General features: G+C 44.7%; 1 long non-coding RNA gene across 1 annotated transcript in view; it reads left to right on the top strand.

Annotated features, from left to right (window-relative positions):
* Positions 1-11,193, top strand: part of LOC142055738 (uncharacterized) — a 35,192-nt gene extending 23,999 nt beyond the window's left edge. The window contains exons 3-4 of the long non-coding RNA XR_012660021.1: positions 7,455-7,654; positions 10,916-11,193. This is a non-coding gene — a long non-coding RNA (uncharacterized LOC142055738). The remainder of the gene's footprint in view (positions 1-7,454; positions 7,655-10,915) is intronic.
* The last annotated feature ends 8,012 nt before the right edge of the window (positions 11,194-19,205 follow it).

Genomic DNA, 19,205 nt, shown 5'->3' with positions numbered 1-19,205 from the left:
TTAAAGGCAATCAGCTCCTGGTGCTGTAGTAATTCTATTCCTTTTGACTCAGTGGGTGATTAAAATCGGTCAACCAAAAGGGCTTAAGGGCAGAAGAAGACCCCTTTGTTATATGTCATTGGGCAGGATTTAGGGGGAAGTTGGTACGTTGTCATTCAGGCTGAGGGATGTCATGCCAATGTGGCTTTAAAACTTTACCTGAAGTGTGTTCCTCCACCACAGGCTTGGTCACAGCTTGGGAGGCTCTTGGTTGGGAGCTGATGCAGCAGGAAGCACAAGCACAGCAGCTGCTTCTCAGGCTGGATGGAAGCTTGAACCAGATCTTCCTGGGATCCCATAAGGCACATCCTGTGTGCTTTCACTGAGCACAGTGAATTTTCCTGAGAGGAAATGCTGCCTTCATCAAGGCACCTCGTAACTCATTTGTCTTTGGCCACCTCCCAAGTCACTAGTGACAGGATGAGAGGAAATGGCCTCAAGCTGCATCAGGGGAGGTTTAGATTGGGTATTAGGAAAAAAATTTTCACTGAAGGAGTGGTCAGGCGCTGGAACAGGCTGCCCAGAGAGGTGGTGGAATCACCATCCCTGGAGGTGTTCAAAAAATTTGTAGACATGGCACTTCAGGGCATGGTTTAGGAGGCCTGGTGGTGTTGGGCTGATAGATGGACTTGAAGATCCTAGAAGTCTTTTCCAACCTTTATGATTCAATGATTCCTTTCAAATGAGAGTATAGCGTCATGGTCCTTGGGGCTCTTGGCTTACCTCAGAGCTGTTGTCGAGCTGCACACAAAGATGGTAGAGAGGTGGGGCACTGCTGGCACTCACCAGTTGCTCAGTTTTATACACTGACCCATCTCTTTGGCATGTCCAGCTACAGACATGGCAGTGAGTGAAATACTGCAACACACAGAACAGGCAAAATCATGGCTGTCCCTTTGCATCTTTTGCCACCATGCACACTAGGGGGCCAGCTTTTCTCATGCCATTCACCAGCAGCCTCTGGGGGAGCTTGGAACCCCTGATTTTGCACTATCATGCAGAAAGTTAGTTGGTCACTGCAAGTATCTTTTGGCATACCACTTTGCACACACTAGTGTTCAGAGATGGCATTACCCTTGGATTTTCACGGTATCATTTTAAGAAGAAATTTAGCACCATTCACAAGACCACGATATATTTAAGTACTGAGTCATCAGCTCTGCAGTGATATGTAAATTTAGACATAGGCCATGAAAAACATGTTTAATCAGGTTCCTTTCAATTGGAGCAGTTAAGAACCCCTCTGTTTCATTTAATACACCAATAATATCCCAACAATGCAATAGATGCTCTTCTTGCGTTTTTTTTTGTTGGAACGGTGCCAGGTCAGGCTCCCTGTTTTACAGATTCAGCTCAGTGCTAGCACTTTCTCACCTTCAATGCCCCCTAAAGCCAAGAGTGGCTCTAATAGTAGCTCTAAAAAATGAAAGCTCGTTATGGCAATGAAATGCCACATCAGTTTTAAGTCTAACTTGCATACAGTTACACAAGATGCATCTGGATGTTTGTATGGCAGTTTGTTGGAATTGCACTGTACTACAGGAAGGCAAACTCTATGGTGTTCATTTATTGTCTTCCCTTTATTTCACATTTCTCAGAATATATGCATATCTTCTTAGTTTTTTTAACTCCATGTTTGGAGTTTGCAACTTTTTAAGTAATTTTTTTCTCCTGCAACTCGGTAAAAACTATTTACAAAGTTTCTAATAATCTCAAACAGAGGAGGAGCCCTCCAAAAATGCTGCCAAGGGCCTCTCTGTCTTTCTGGAGGGCAGAACATCTTTGAAAACCAGGCCCCTCATCCTCTTTACAATGAGGAAAAAAAAATGGGTTTTAGGCTTTTGCTTTTCTAATCTGAATCTTGTCCATTGCTTTTTTTGACCCAGCCTGCAGCATCAGCCGGCAGCTGAGGCTCCAGTTTACCTGAGCCTTCCCCGGAGCATGACTGGTGGGTTTAGCCACAGCTTACAGCCTCCCAGGTCTGATGCTGTAGGAAAAAGCCAAGCAAAAACCAGGGCACACCCCCAACAACAGAAAAACACTTCCCCCAGTTGAAGGGTGTGCTGGTCTTTGAAGGGAGCTGTGCTGATCCTGAAGCAGGGCTGTAATTATCCTCCTGTTAGTTGGCGTACATATAAACAGGATGAATAATCATGATGCTAAATCTCCTCGTGTGCCTCAGAATTTGATTAACAAAGCCTTCTCTTCCTGGCTGCTCTGTACACTTTTCAAGAAGCCAAAATAGCCTTCATCATAGCAAGACTCAGCAAGCAACAGGTACCAATTCCACTTGCGGCCACCTTCAGTAGGCTATTATTTATTAAAATACATCCAACTAATTTAAACAACATGATGGTCTGCAAGAGACCCGTACTGAATTCCCTTCCCTGCCAAAGGAGGTGTTATCTGAACAGCTGTGTCTTCCCTTTCCCAGCTGATTTCCCATAGTGTCTCTAGTGATGTTTAAACCATCTTAATTATTGTCTTTGGCAATTGTACAAGAAAAATAATTATTACAGTATTTATCTTTATTGCTTAAATGCTGCTGGGGAGAGGCAAGATGTCTTTTCTTAATTCTTTGGCAATAATTAAAATTAATGCAGTTTCTTATTAATTTAGATTTTTGTACTTCTTTTAAAGGCCTCATCTTGCCTACCACATGCAGCAGCTGGAAGGGAATACACAGCATTGAAAATACAGTGAAAATTCCCTTTTTCCTGGTTGGAAACAGAGTTGGAAAAGAAACAGACCACATCCAGTATTCATTAGAACAAATTTTATTAATTAAGCTGTTATTATTAATGGAATCAAGCTGTCATTAACAGCAGATGACTATGTGCTTTCACCTGTGCCCATTCGCTCCCTTAAAGGTGGGATCTGGGGTATCTGGACATGCTGGGAGGAATGAGGCATGCAGAAAGCTGGGAGGGCTGCCTGCTTTCCTGGCTGCCAGCCCATGCCCAGAGCCCATTCTATGTTGTTAAATTAGCATTTTCCAGCAGAAGACGTTTCCCACTGAATACTTCTGCCCAGCATGAGGGCTGGACGTTATGTGAGTTCAGTCCTTAAAGTTTTCATGCACTCTTTAGTTCCCCATCCCTCCCTGTATAAGTTAACAGGCATGTCTGACCTTCCTGCTGCTAAGTGTGTTTTATGGGAGCATTAGGAAGCAATGCTCTCAGCAAAGATAATTACTGTGTGTGGTGGTGCAGAGCTGTAAATGCAAGAGCAACATCACATCTCGGGCAGTAGATCTTTCAAGGGAATTGTGCACATAGTGTCAAAACATATTTTAATTGATAAGAAATACTCCGTTTGTTGCCTCCCTGAGGGCAGCATACAAGTCGTGCACTTAAGGCTTCCTATAATCGTTTTTAAAGACGTAAGTCCTGATTCAGAAGGGTCTCATGCTTAACTGAGGCCATGGGGAAAGTCCCATCGGAACCAAAAAGACTGGGCACAAGCTTGCCACTAGCCCCAGGCAGGGATGTGGGCCGAGCAGACAACCCTGCTGTTTCTGTCGGGGCAGAGCAGGCACAGGCAGCAGCACCTGTCTGTCTTTGAAGGCAAAAATGCTTTTTGCTTACAGAGAAGAATAAGGTGCTGTAGCTCAGAACAGTAACTTGTTTATATTTCTTTAACCTTAAGAGGCATTGCCTTCCAGATTTATGAGGGCAGTGGTGATTTTTCATGTATATTATGTCCCTTATTTTGAGATACTTGAAGAGGCTGTTTCCTTGTTACAGTGTGGAGACATTTCACACCTATTCGACCATGTTGGTGCAGTTTAGGGCAAATTTCCTTATATCTTATGATGTTATTTGCATCGTGCTGAAAACAGGCAAAGGCAATGCCTAACCTGTCAGGTCACGTCACACTTTGTGTCCAGAGTCAACAGCAGAGTCCAAACCCTGCCCAGGCCCCTGGAGGGCAGTGGGCTGAGATACTGGGCACTCTGCAATACCTCCAGCCTCTGCTTCTCAGTCCATCATTACTACCAGAACCATGAAGAGAAGCCAGATAACTCCAGACAGAAGCAGGGAAAATCCATCTTGTCCAAGGCGTCCTTCTTGTACTGGGCAGACTGGAGTTTGCAAGGATTTTTCCCCTTTCTTTCAAAACCTCATCACAAAATGCTGCACTTTCTGTTCCTGCTTTTTTCTCTTTTGTCTTTAGGAAATTGTTTTGGAGGGAACTGGTGATTTTAGCAGCTGCTCTTCATCCAGAATTGGCAGATGAAGCAATTCTGCTCTTTTTCTGAGCAAGGGAGCTGGCGTGGGAAGAGCCCCTGAGGCCAGGGGAGAGCTGACCAGGGGGATGTTAGAGAACATTTTGTTGAGGACTCAATGAGTGTGCTAAAGGGGCTGTGCCTTTGGAAGGACTTTGAGCATGTGTGTGCATGTGTGTGAGCTATTGCAGCTAGGCAGAGTTTAGAAGGAGTGCAGAAAAAAACCCGCAAGGTCAACCCGAGAACACTGAACTGTCAGAAAAGGTTGAAGAGATGTGCTGCAGGGACACAGTGCTGGCTAGAAACATAGGTTTGAAAAATGGAGGAAGGAGATGAATGGCCTCCAGGCATTCATAGTGACTACTTTCAGCAAGGTGCATGCTTACCTACTTCATAAATTAAAGGGCAGCACAGATGACCATGCCTGACTTCATCACCAAGTTCTTCCCCCAGTGGCAGGGAAGTGGCCCCTTCTGCTAAAGGGTGTCCACAACCTCAGGCTTCACCCCCAGGGCCACCCTTGTCACCTCTGGGGCTACAAGGGCAAGGGAGGGCCCACCTTCAGCAGTTCACAGCCCACCCTGCGACCCGATGCTGAGAGCAGCCCAAGACAGGCAGTGACTACGCAGCTGTGTGACTATGCTTCTCAGCGTCCTCCTCCACTCCTTCTCCATTATCAGGACTGCTTCATTTCATTTGCTAACCTCTTAAACCAGCTGCAATCTGAATTTGGGGCTGTTTAATGGAAACCGTGATTTTTAGCTTTAAATGCCAAGACAGATCTTGCCTGTGGGTGCTCTTCAACTGGTTTTACCCTGGTTTATATTTGCTTAATTTGCAGGAGAAGATGCAAATCAGATCAATGTTATTCTAATGAAGTAGATTTGTCCTACTTTATCCACTTCAGGATTTTTTCAAATGATCTGACTTAAATTAGTATACTACCTGTGAGCAGACTACCCCGGTCAGGACAAGGAATCAGGAGTCACTGGTGGTGCGGAGCACTGGATTTCTCTTGCACAGGATACAAAATAATGCAACCACAGTGCTATTTTTTTCACATTAAATATAACCCTAATTAGTTTTCATAGTTTTTTTTTTTTTTTTAATTTGCCACTTGTATATCTGTATTTCAGCCCACATGAAAAGAAAAAAAAAGGCTTGTATACAAGGCCCTTTGGAAAACACAGTTCCCACTGCTAATTGGAAATCCTTTTCATGCATTCCCTGTTACAGGCAAACCCTCATCACTGAGGGTCCTGGCAATACTGAATGGAAACCTCTTGTTATGAGTCTGTGATTACAACATGCTGTTGTCTCACTGATAGCAGGGCACATCCTACCAGTAAGATGGCTTCTGGTCTCTTCCCAAAACCAAAATTAGATCGTACCGCATTTCCTTCTGCTGAATGAGCTTACCTTTATCAAAGTATTGCTGACAGCCATCATGAATCCTCCCACCACTTGATTAGTATCATCAAAGAGCAAACTGCAATGGGCAGAAGAAGAACAGACAAAGTTCAGACAGTTGCCACAGAATAAAAGGGGGAAGGATCTTGGGGAAGTATGGCACACTCTGGTACCTGTGCCAGCAATGGGAACCAGGAAGGATTGGGGCGTCCAGCTGGGGACTGAGGACTGGGGAGCAGCTGAGCACCCCACCGTCAGCCCAGCAAGGCACCACATCATGGTACTAGCAGCTTGTGGGGGGGTTGAAAGGGGATGTTGCCCCATCCCACTGCCCCATTTTCAGCCACTGGCAGGGCCACTCTCCCCCCTGCCCAGCAGCATGGTGCAAGTTGGAGGAAGAGGCAGATGTTCCTGGACAGGTAATAAATACCCCTCTCCCTGCAGATTTGTGGTATGCCTGGCTTTCCCCACAGGGAGGTTTGTTGTGCTGTGTTTTGTTTTTTTCCTTTGGCTCATGTGGTCATGTAAGTCAGTAACTAGAACATATTTTGACATGAACTTAGAGCATTTGAAGTCTATTTTGACAGGAATTTAAATTTGACAAGAGCGATTACTCCTTTCTTTGCTCTACTTTGTTTAACAGAAATTTCATGAATGGTGTAATTTGAGGACTTCCCCATCACTGTCTCATGCCTGATACAGATTTAAGTCCCCTCAACCCAGCAGGGCACACACTTTAGCCACTGGCTCGCTCCTGCGCCCAGCCAATACTTACCTCCCCCACGCTGCAGCCGCCTGCAGATCTGTACTCACACATCAGAGGGACTGATGTTAAAAAATATCTTTCCCAGATGAGGGACCAAACCAGACAGGAGCACAAGGGGGCCAGTCACTCCCATTTCCAGCAACAGAGTGAATTTAGGGGAGCACCAACAAACACAGAACCAAAGGGGTTTGTGCATGCCAGAGGCAGAAAATATCAGAGGCCCAAAAGGGACCATCAGATGACCAAAAGGGAATAAAGACCTGTGGACACCTTTTGCAAATAAAGTCTATGGTGTAAAGAAATAACTGATCCATCGGATCAACAGCCCAGCATGGCCCCAGCTACCAGCAAACTGCTTGGCTTTCCAGGCCCACAATCACACAGAGCAAAATCTGGAAATCATGGATATAAAATATAAATTGTGCCTATGGACTTCAGCACTAAGATAAACTGTTTCCAACACATGAACATTAATGCTGCTTTAAAGAAATTATGACATTTCAAGAGAGGCTGAGAGAATGTGATGTTTGCAAGGTCTGTGCCTGATAGTCTGCACACAATGGGAAGAAAGAGGAGACAGAGGAAATGTGATGCAGACACTTATATCCTAAGAGATTTGAAAAGTGTCTATGCCAAGTCGTTTGGAAAATCTCATGAAATTAAATAATTCAATGGAGAAAAATGTTCTTTCATGAAGCAAAGAGGCAGGGGGAGGGAGCAAGACTTATAAACAAGATGGAAATGTGGATTAAGTATTGGAATAGATCGACATAAGTGAACATCTACTGTCAGATCATGCCACGTTTTGTTTAAACAAAAAACAGGTGAATGTTAAAATATAGCTTTATCAGACAAATGTAGCTGTAAAACACAGCACATCATGGGAATAGAGAGTTGGGAAAACCTACCTCAGAAATGGAGCAGTTTGTTTTGCAGTGATTGGGGTCGAGGCTAACCACAGTCTGTGGAAATCTGTCCCCTGGTTTAGATGGCTTTTCTGCCCTATTGCAGATACTCACATGGGAAGCCTTCAGAACAAAGCTCCTGAAAGAGGATCAAAGGTACCAAAAAGCACACAAAATAACACTGCAAACCGATGTGGAAAACTATCATCACAGGGAAATCATTTGGGCTGAACCCAAACTTCCACACAACCAGCAGGAAAAACGTTTCTGACTTTGGTAGGATCACTCATGACTTACGAGAAGCAGGTAACTAATGGTTTCCTGGACTGGGATTTTAACCAGCAGTGAACAGGGTAGTACAAGGATATTTGCTGTAAATGGCAGAGCAGCCAGGTGAGGAAGGGGTTGTATGGGACCAGCAGTGGGTAAGTATAGCAGGACAACAGAGGTGAGATATAAAGGAAGATGCTAATGGGTGAGACTTGTGAAAAAGGCCGCTAAGGCCATACAACTTCCTTTTCAGCTTAATATTGCCAGTTCATATTCTACACAAAATATAGGAAGAGATGAGAAGATCACAGAATCACAGACTAGCTGAAGTTGGAAAGGACCTTTGAGTCACCCTTACAGTGAAAACTTGTTCCCTCATGTTCAGAAGGAACCTTCTGTGTTGCAGTTTGCGTCCATTGCCTCTAGTACTGGCACTGGGCACCACTGGAAAGAGCCTGGCTCTGTCCTCTTTGCACCCTCCATTCAGGTACTTACATGTACTGATAGATCCCCCTGAGCTTTCTCTTCTCCAGGCTGAACAGTCCCAGCCCTGTCAGCCTTTTCTCATTGGAGAGATGTTCCAATCTCTTAATCATCTTCATGGCCATTTCACTGGACTCTCTCCAGTATGTCCATGTTTCTCTTGTACTGAGGAGCCCAGAAGTGGACACAACACTCCAGGTATGGCCTCACCAGCGCTGAGTAGAGGGGAAGGATCACCTCCCTCCACCTGCTGGCAATGCTTTGCCTAAAGCACCTCAGGATACCATTAGCCCTCTTTGCAGCAAGGGCATGCTGCTGGCTGATGTTTGACTTGGTGCCCTCCAAGACCCCCAGGTCCAGCTGGGTGGCCCCCAGCATATACTGGTGCCCAGGATTCTTCCTCCCAAGGTGCAGGACTTCATACTTCTTATTGAACTTCATGAGGCTCCTGTCAGCCCATTTCTTCAGCCTGTTAAGGTCCCAAATATGCTAGATATTATATATGTGGATCCATGACATTAGAGATTTGCAAAATAGCCATGAAGATCCTCCAAGCTTGTCAGTGTGGTGGCTTATTTCTCCACAGGACAATCTAGCCTAAAGGCCCAGATCTCTCACCCCTAATGTCCTCTACCAGGTCCCTATCAAATTTCGCTCTCAGTTGTTTGCCTACAGGACTGGCATTGGGCTATGTGGACTAGCATAGCTCTGAGGTAACATCAAAGACAAGCTCTACATCATTTTCCCCCATGCTCCTTCTGGAGAAAGTAGCATTTGCTATGGGTATGACAGAGGCCTGACCATAAACAGAACTGAAAGAGCTGTGAAAGCCAACCAGGTCATAAAAAAATTAAATATCCTCGGCTTCACAAGTATAAAAGCAGACAAGTCAAGTTTTGTGATCTTATTTCCTTGAATTTGTTTCATATTTCACTTTTATTTCCTGGGAAGGAGAGCTACAGACAGACCCCATTCATCTATGTCAGGAGAAGGTCCAGTCCTCACTAACGTAACAGGAGAGGGCCAAGCCAGAACAAGCACTTTCCAGTGTAATTACTTTGCCTCAGCAATTTCGTTTTATCACAGCTGATGTAAGTCAAGGCAAGTGAAAGGGCACCTGAGAGCACAACATGACAACAGCATGGCACATGAAAGTCTTCAGCTTTCCCAAAGACAGATCAAGTCTGTCATCTTTATCTGACACTAATTGGGAGATTTTTCATTATCACAGCCAAATTCTGCCCTTGGCTACCTGCCCATAAATCTTTCTGACACCTTCCAGTGGGAGCTGGAGGCAGATAATCTGAGGACAGAATCTGATAGGGAACTGGTAGAAGGACACAGGGGGGCCCAAAGACCACCCATAGGAATTTGTCCTCTGCCCCAACCCAGGCACATCTGCTAGCTGCAATGACAGCAGCCCATCCTTTTCCCTGGATGTGGGGTGAAGGGAGAGTGTGAGGAGATTTGCTAGTTTTGAGAGAAATGGGCCTCAGCTTGGATTTAATTTTCGTTACTGCTTGGCAGCTTCTGGAGGTGAGCTGGGGAGAGGTTGCTCACTTTACTACCATTGTTTGCACTGGGATTTCAATGGAGTTTGAAACTGCTTACATTTTTGGTTGGCTGCTCTTATTCTTTACATCTACTTTCAAATACTGCATTTTAGTTACCTGGGAAGGGGCAGCATGTAGTGATCCTGGCCAGGAGGCCACTGTACATCGAGGAGCTGGTGGTCCAGACAGCAGCTAACCCGGGTGGGTGCCTCCACAAGCTTCCTATACAACCTGAAACCATATCTCTCTTAAAAAAGAGAGTATATCTGGAACAGCATCATATGGTGGAAAAGGCTCACCAACTCAGGCAAAAAATGTGGATGCATGGACCAGAAAGGGAATTTTGAAGAAAAGTTATTTTGAAGCACATGATGAGCTTTAGCCTTATTTTAGCATTTCCTTCTCTTGTAAAGATGCAAATGAGGCAACAACCTATAATTTCCACAGCACAGCTAAAATGTTGCAACATGCAGAGAGGCATTTTATAAATACCTGAAATCCAATGGGGAAATTGTAGAATAATTAAATAAGGACACTCCACTATGTAAGTGGGCTGGCCATACAGCTATCTTGTTTTGTTTATAAGAGTGTCCACACTGTTATTCACAGGGTTGCTTTAAAAATCCAGTGTTTAGCAGGAAGCCTGCTAAAGGGAGGCACAAAAAGCAGTTTGGGGAAGAAGGTGGCTCCTTCGCCTACCCACCTTTACCTGTTCCTGTACCTCACTGATTGACCTGTGTATCTACAAGCATGAATACTGACAGTGAAAGGATAAGTGTCACACTGGAAAGATGGGTAGCATTGATACAGCAGACAACATGCCATTGCTATAGTCCATTCGTGTCTAATCACTCTTTTAGCCTCTGTTTTCTGTAAAATGGCTGTTTTCACACATTGGCTTATATACTACTACAGGAACTGGAGGACCAATTATTACATTGCTTGCATTACTTTGCTGTTGTACAGGGCAGGCTGGAGGACAGAACCAAGTCAGAATAACATTTTGTATATGTGACTGTAGTTCACAGGAAGGCCAAATATGAACCAGGGCCCTCTGACAGGTTTTGTGCTAACACAGACCAAAAATATGATCTCTGCCTTCAACTGCAATGTAGCTTCAAGGGTGCTTTCACCTGAACTCAGCCTGGACCAGCAGTGAGTGAAGGTTCTTGTTGTCTGGTGGTGGGACTGGGGTGGTCTTAGTTCACATCTCGGCTCATCAGTAAATAAATTATCATGACTCCTTTTCTGGCTTCCACAGAGAGCTCTTCATCCTGTGAGAGACACTCAGAGGCCTGAAAAGATACCGTGTCAAGGACACAGCCACCTTCTGTAAGACCAGCATCACCAATCCCTTGGAAGGAAAATTCACATGCTGTATGGTCGCCATGGACATCTAAGGAGCTTCAGGAGTGTAGCAGGGGTGGGGGATAAAGGGAAAAAGTAGAAACATTTCACACGGAGACGAGGCTCTTGCCACTATCCTGACTGTCAGCCAGCCCCTGCCAGTGCCCTTTAGCAATTGTTTTAATCCTTGGTCCATCCCATTAAAAGTCTCAAAGGAATTAAGTTGTTGTAAGTTTTGTGAACATTGGCTCTTTCACAGAGGAAGAGTGACTTCAGCTGTCCTCTTTTCTGCCCAGCAGCAGCTGTCTGACCTGCAAGCAGAAGTATAGGTGTCATGGTTTAGCCCCAGCCAGCAGCCAAGCACCATGCAGCCGCTCACTTACCCCGCCCTGCGGTATGATGGGGGAGAGAATCAGAAGGGTAAAAGTGAGGAAACTCCTGGTTTGAGATAAAGGCAGTTTTCTAGGTAAAGCAAAAGCTGTACGCACAAGCAAAGGAAAACAAAGAATTCATTCACTGCTTCCCATGGGCAGGCAGGTGTTCAGCCACCTCCAGGAAAGCAGGGCTCCATCACGCATAATGGTTACTTGGGAAGACAAACGCCATCACTCCAAACGTCCCCCCACTTCCTTCTTCTTTCCGCAGCTTTATATGCTGAGCATGACGTCATATGGTGTGGGATATCTCTTTGGTCAGTTGGGGTCAGCTGCCTTGTCTGTGTCCCCTCCCAGCTTCTTGTGCACCCGTCAGAGCACGGGAAGCTGAAAAAGGCCATGACTAGCGTAAGCACTACTTAGCAACAACTAAAACATCTCTGCAATACCAACACTGTTTTCAGCACAAATCCAAAACACAGCACTATACCAGCTACAGTGAAGAAAATTAACTCTATCCCAGCTAAAACCATGACAGTATCCACCCTTTATTCCATACCATTTATGTCATGCTTGGGTCCCATATTATCTAATCAACTTCAGTAACCACCACTCGCTTTCCCATCCTTTGATAAAATACACAGATACCATTTATCATTCCCTTAGTCCATGGACCACCCTTGTAAAATGTCTGTAGAAGGTCCACAAATGTCCACAAAATGTCCACTGAGTTCATTTAGTCCATGACTTTGGGCTCCATCTGTTCTGGTGGACACTTAGGGCAGAAGCAGTGGTGTGTTGCCTGGAGTTACGGGTCACCAAAGCCAGCTCAGGTCAGGTTCACTGCTGCACTTGTACTGCTTTTTGAAAGGCTTGTCCTCCACTGGTTCAGGTGCTTCCTACTGTAGTAATTCCTATAACATGCAACTCAATTCATGAGTTCCAACAATCTAAAGGTGTTTCCATTACAGTCTCCACCCCTGGTCCCTTTGGACCAGACCATTGGGTTTAATACTGCAATGAACTCCTCCTCTTGTCCCTGCTTCTGCTTGGATTTATCCACAGACCACAGTCCCTTAGGGTTGTACCTGCTCCAAGTGGAGCCTTACCTAGGAGCCACAGTCTCTCCAGGGGTACACCTGCTGTGGCATTGACTTATCCAGAGTCACAGTTGCTTTGAGGTGCACCTGTTCCAGCATGGCCTTCTCCATGGGCCAAAATGCCTTCAGAGATATACCTGCTGCAGCATGGCCTTACGCACAGCTGCAGTCCCTGCAGAAGAGAACCTGCTCCAACACGGCCTTACCCATGACTGCAGTCCCTCCAGAAGTAAACCTGTTCTGTGTGGGCTTACCCATGGACACACACTTTGAGATGCTCCAGCATGACCTCATGCACAGCCACTGATGTTTCAAGATGTACCTGCTGCAGCATGGACTTATCTACAGCCACAGACATTTTTGAGGTGAATCCTCTCCAGCATGGTCTTATCCTTGGGCCACAATTCCTTCAGAGATATATCTGCCGTGACGCAGATATAACCACAGCCACAGATGCTTCAAGGTATAGGCTTATCCATGACCACCAACGCTTCAGGGTGTCCTGCTCCCACATGGACTCATCCACAGGTTACAGTCCCTTTGACTCAAGTTCACACTGGAGTTCCAGCCTGTCCAGTACAGCAGCACAGAAACAGCAGCGATGCCCTGGCCACCTGCCAGCCCAGGTGCATCGCCATGGCTGTTATCCAAATGTTCCCAGGCACGGCAGAGTGAGGTGATCAGCAGTACAGCAAGCAGCGAAAGCAAAAAGCAGCCACTAATGAGCACTTGACTTTAATATACAGTAAGGCAAGCAAGCCCAATGGCAAACACAGAAGCCTGCCGTTTAAGAGCTAAACAGCAATAACACCTATAAATACAATCTAGCACATTCCAACCAAATCTGTCGTTATCTTAAACCCGCCGAGCCCCACATTGGGTGCCAAAAAGGACTGTCATGGTTTAGCCCCAGCCAGCAACTAAGCACCACACAGCCGCTTGCTCACTCCCCCCACCCCAGTGGGATGGGGGAGAGAACTGGAAGAGCAAAAGCAAGAAAACTTGTGGGTTGAGATAAGAACAGTCTAATAATTAAAATAAAATAGTAATAGTAATAATGGTAATGATAATAATAATAATGATATGATAATATAATGAAAAGGAAAATAATGGGAGAGAGAAATGAAACCTGGGGAAGAGGGAAAAAAGCCACAAGTGATGCAACCGCTCACCACCTGCTGACTGATACCGCCAGTCCCCGAGCTGCAATCACTGCTCCTCCTGGTCAACTCCCCCCGGTTAATACACTGGGCGTGATGTCATATGATATGGAATATCCCTTTGGCCAGTTTGGGTCAGCTGTCTTGGCTGTGCCCCTTCCCCTCCCAGCTTCTTGTGCACCCAGCAGAGCAGGAAGCTGGAAAAGTCCTTGACTAGTGTAAGCACTGTTCATCAACAACTGAAACATCAGTGTGTGTGATCAATATTATTTTCGTACCAAGTCCAAAACACAGTGCTATACCGGCCACAGTGAAGAAAATTAACCCTATCCCAGCTAAACCCATGACAATAGGTCAGGAAATCACCATCACCAAAGCATACATTTAAAAGAAAACAGCAGGTTCCTTAGCCCAGGCTGGGCATGCCCATCTGGCAGAGAGAATTTATGCATGGTCATTGCCCCCTGCAGATGCCAAGGGCACTTAGCCCAGCAAGGAGGATGAGTCCCAGCCAAGACCTTCGCTGCATCTGCCTGCAGGCTCTGCTGGACTCTGAGACCTGGCCAGGGTGATGCCCCTGAGCCAGTTCAGCACTTGCAGAGGGAGCGCTCAGAGCTGGGCTGAGGCACAGAGCAGTGTTAAAATGCCCAAGCACAGCTGAAAACTCAGATGCCATCGTTTTGCTGCCTGGAGCCAATGCCACTGCTGTGCTGATGCTCACACATTTTGTGTCAGTCCTGCTGTCTTTGAACAAAAAGCTGGGTGACGGGAAGAGGGTCACACTTCATTAAGGAAAAAGAGGTGGTGTCTGTGTATTTTTGTGATCTCAGAGTTGCTAACAAGCAGGTAAGCACTGACTGTGCTTCACCATAGTTTAGCAGGGTGCAGTCATCAACAAAATCAAGGAGACCTTGACATTACGCTTCCCAGCTCCACACACCCATGGGTTGCTAATTACTGACAGGCTGCAAACCAGTTGGTATAGACAGCACCTTCATCTTGTAGGCAGGCCCTTCCCACCACTGCCTGCAGACAAACCATCAAGAATCAGACAGCTCAGTGCTGTAAATCTTTTCTGAAAGTCCATGCTTACTTTCTTCCACTTTTCCTCGAGTTACAGCACTAACTCTGAGATGGATTAGGACAATTTCTCATACATGGCTGAATTGCTCAGTTGCTCTGTGGACAAGGATGGATGTTAAAAGATGCTGAAAATCTTTTGATGTTTGTTGGAAATGGCACTGATGCAGAACATCAATTACAGTTTCAACAGAAAGCTGAAATGCTTTGCAAACCGGTCTTCCCCAGCAGTTTGTTGTGGTACAATAAATAATAACGAATCTGAAAATATCAAAAGGGAAGTAAAAAATAATAGCAGATAGCAGCTCAGGTATTGCCATTGTAATACTTGCAAATTCTAAATAAATAAAGCAATGCTTCTAATTTCAGATAATCACATTGCTAGTGATGCCCAATTAGTCTAATAAATTGCCAGCAAAACAACTGAAAGCACCTGTGCAATGATGCATTTGTCTCTCCCTCCCAGACATTTCACTTGCACGGATTTATTAAATCAAGACATAAAGCACGCATAATAATCCTTCTTGGAAACCAACTGCTAATTTGCATAGAAAATCAAACAAAGGAATATTTTTTGTATGCAGTGCAGGGATAAGAAAGGCCTACAGAGTGGTATAGGATTGGATAACTTGTAAAATATGAAATTGAAGGAGAGACAGAATGGATAATCAAGTCTGTGAATTAGGCTCAAGGTGGGCTCACAGGGCAAAGGGCTGTAAGGTTATCTGAAGCATCAGTACTATGCCACACAATTCCTTTCTGTGAATACGCATTGGTTTTTATGAGCTTAGAAAGCTCACTTTACAGAAGTAATTTAAAGAGCACTGTTAAGGTTGGGAAGCCAAGCAAAGAGAATTTAGGAACTGGCAAGACTATGGTCATCAGAAATTTTCCTGTTTATAATATGTCCTATGACAGTCCTGATGTGTTCATACACTGATTTTTCACAGGACCCTTATCAGACAGACCATTTTAGGGCTGAACTGTGGACAGACAGACATATGCAGTGTTGCCTGTCAGCACTCTCCTTGCTCTAATACAGGAACAGGATGAAGGACACCACTGTGGTCAGAGAACACTGGACACTGACTGAAGACGTACTCTTATCTCATCCCTCCTGGCATTCCCCAGCAGGGCCAGGTGAGGTATACAACCTCACTTCTCAGTGGCTGTCACCAGCTGAGTGGTACTCAGTTTGTGGTGCCTGGGGTCTGATTTACAGAAGTACTGAGCACATTGAAAGACAAGCTAAATCAGGCAGAAGTGTGCCAGGAGAACCAAGGGCAATTCTGCCATTGATTTCACCAGAGCTAAATTCCATTCAACTCCTGCATTCCCTTCCAGACCTGTATTTGAGCGGGAAGAGCAGAGGAAGAAGGGAAAAAAGAAAAGACGGGCATTTAAGAATAGAACATGTGCAATCTGCTTATCTCCATACGGAGTCATCCTTATCTAGCTGGGAGAAGGAACCATATGAGGATGCTTCAGTACAGAGCCATGAATAAGAAATCAAGGTAATAAATCTGGGGGATTCACCTGCCTTAACTTGGGTGTTTGAAAGACAGATGTCTGAGCCTGGGATAGCCACTATATACCCCCTTAATAATGGAGAGAAATAGCTAAGTCCAGGTACTCTAAATCAAGTGTCTACGGCCAGAAACATGATCTGAAGGGGCCTGTTTTCCTCTGTTGGCTATGGTGGGACACTAAGGCAATTTCTGTGTTGGCATGTACTTTGGCACAACAGAACAGCACAGCAGCTGGTGCTGAGGTCCCAACATACACACTATATGCAGTTTGGGGTTTTGCTTTGGACTAGGTTTAGTATGGCTCCCCTAGATCAGCTATTCCACCTAAAACAGCTATTCCACCATATACACATTTCAAAGTTGCCTGAAGGATTCATTCAGACCATTATGCCTTCCTAGAGATAGAAGCACATTTGGTGCACACCTGGAACAGAGCTTTTGTTTAAGTTTCCTCCAACAGGAATTCAGCTTAGACCGAGCTCCGAGATGCCAGCCATACACAGACATGAGGATGAGATTTGCTTTAGAGCTGCACCACCGCTTTGTCCCCAAATACTTCTGCATATGCATCAGGACAACTAGTTCAGACTTAGATATCTAATTTTTAGATGCCTATGCTTGGTGAATCCCAGGCTTAGTGAAAAGGATCATAAAATTGAATCATTATTTTAACAAAGTCAATCAAAAATATTTACATAGCTGCAATTATCATAAATCCTTTTGAAATGCTGTTTGTCCAACAGATCATAAAGTGTGCAGGGAACAAAGTGAACACACAGCAATGGTATTTTTAATTAGAAATTAATTAGCTACAGAGGATTGCTAATCAAGTTACAGATTATCATCTTAAAGCAACTTTTCCTACCAATGTCAAAAGCAAAATCCTAATTCAAATAGTTATAAATAAGAACAGCTTAAGCAGGATTGGAAGGAAAGGCTCTTGGCTGAATGCAGAGCACATTCAAATACTGATTCAATGCAATTTCTCTCTCTGTTTTCTTAGATGTAATGGAAATGTGCACAAATTGATCTCAGCTGTGATGGTAAAGTTTATTTCTTGAATATTCACCGCAACTTCTCAGGGGAAATTCTGGCTCTGATCGCAAAAGACCCCTTCATCATTTTCAGCAGGGCCTAGTTTTTCTCCTAAGCTTCCCTTTCTGAGAATTAACATCTTTGAAACAAAGATTCCTTTAAACATTGTAGGACCAGCACCCATTTTCAACCAGAAGAAACTACAAATTCCCTACTCAAGCTTTTCAAAATATCTGTTAGTAGAGATTATTTACATGGTTACATCTTACATGGTTGCTTTTGTTTATGAGGACATTTGTGAGAACATGCAGAGCTTTTCCATCCGCACCAGAGATATCAAACCACATTTGACTTCTCCGTTGCTTGGCCCTTTCACTTCAGTTACATGTTCATGGGCTAAAGCTGGTAGGGAAGATGCATAGTATATTGTAAAGCCAGAGAAAGGGAAAAAGACAGGTATTTATGAGTGAGAAGAAAGCAAGCCCAAGTGGTAGACTATGTAAAGGGCTACAAGTGGTGCTGTAGGAGGTAGCTAAGCATTCAGTGGAAGCATGAGTGCTCTGGCCAAGCTGGGAAAGATGGTGGTTGAGTGTTCAGTGACTTAAAACCATCTGATTTGCATTAAAAAATGGATCCTCAAGGAGGTGTCTTGCATGGCCGTCATTACCATGGCATCTGAGCAGCTCACAGAAATAGCTGGCCATGCCCACTGTTGCCTACCAGGCTCCAGAAGGTACCCTTGCGCTGTCTGTTCAAGGGCTGTCTGCCCCAGAAACCTGCTTCCCAACAAAGCAATGTTCAGCTTTCATATCTAAGCAGGCAAACAAAGGTGATTTCGGAGAACCAGGGTGACTCATGCTATTCTAAGGAACCAGATTAATTTTATAGCCCTGACAGAAGTTCACACACTGAAGAACAAGCCCCAGCCGTCACATTTTATCACCTATTTCTGCTCTCAAACAACGGTATTTACCAGCTTAGTTGCAAAGTGTGCATGCAGAGCCTGAAATCCTGGTTTTATCTTTGTGCCTTTAATGAGACTGCCTGGTGTTTTCCTTTAGCATTTTATCTTTATGTTTTCCTTTAATTCATTTGTCCTTGGGGCTTCGAAATGTCTGTGAGCATTCTCCAAACAACAAGCTCTGAGCAAACCCTGGGGATTATTCATGCCTGGCTTGCCAGCCATGCAGGTAGTACACACCTTCACTCCAAAACCATGAGCTCCTAAAATACTCCCCAATGCTTTTACTGGGATGTGCTACATGGCACACTGGCGCCGTCCACTCACTGTGGGTAGCACAGGCTCAGGTTCCTGAAGTATATTGACATTTCATTTTTGCTCACTGCATTTTACATAAGCCATCGTTTTGCATAAATCCTCTTTGATTGAGAAGGAGAAGGGAAATTTTGTGAATCTTGATTACTTCAGTGTTTTGGCTTAGAGTGTGATTCAATAAATAGCTCCAACCAGGAGTGAAGAACTGAAATATAGCACAGCAGGAAGAAGTAGCAGTTAGGTGGTAATATGGAGACCAGGAAATCTGCAAGTTGCCTTTCCCAAAAAGCCAGTGCCTTGTGAAGGTAGATCCCTAGACAATTGTTCCTAAATTCCCAGATAGATCAGTTGGTCTAAGAAGAGATATTACCTCTCCCTCCAAATCTTGCTGCTATTATTTGGAAAAGAATAGTCCTAGTCCTTCTTAAAATCTTTAAGATCTTTGAAAATCATGTTAGAACAAGAATCCTGAAGACAAACTCTTCTCTGCCATAAAAGGTCTTCCAGGACTATTTTATTTTAAAATAATATGGCCGTGTTCTGCCATCTCAAAAGCTTTTCACAAGCTTTTTTTCAGAGCATAAAATAACTCAGACCAATGATGCCAGTTTTTAGCTGTGAGCCTTTTCCCTCCTGCTGCCCCAGTGGGG

Source organism: Phalacrocorax aristotelis, chromosome 3, assembly GCF_949628215.1.
Source record: "Phalacrocorax aristotelis chromosome 3, bGulAri2.1, whole genome shotgun sequence".
NCBI classification, from domain to species: domain Eukaryota; kingdom Metazoa; phylum Chordata; class Aves; order Suliformes; family Phalacrocoracidae; genus Phalacrocorax; species Phalacrocorax aristotelis.
Note: the sequence above shows the minus strand (reverse complement) of the source record. Positions and strands in the feature narration are given on the sequence as shown.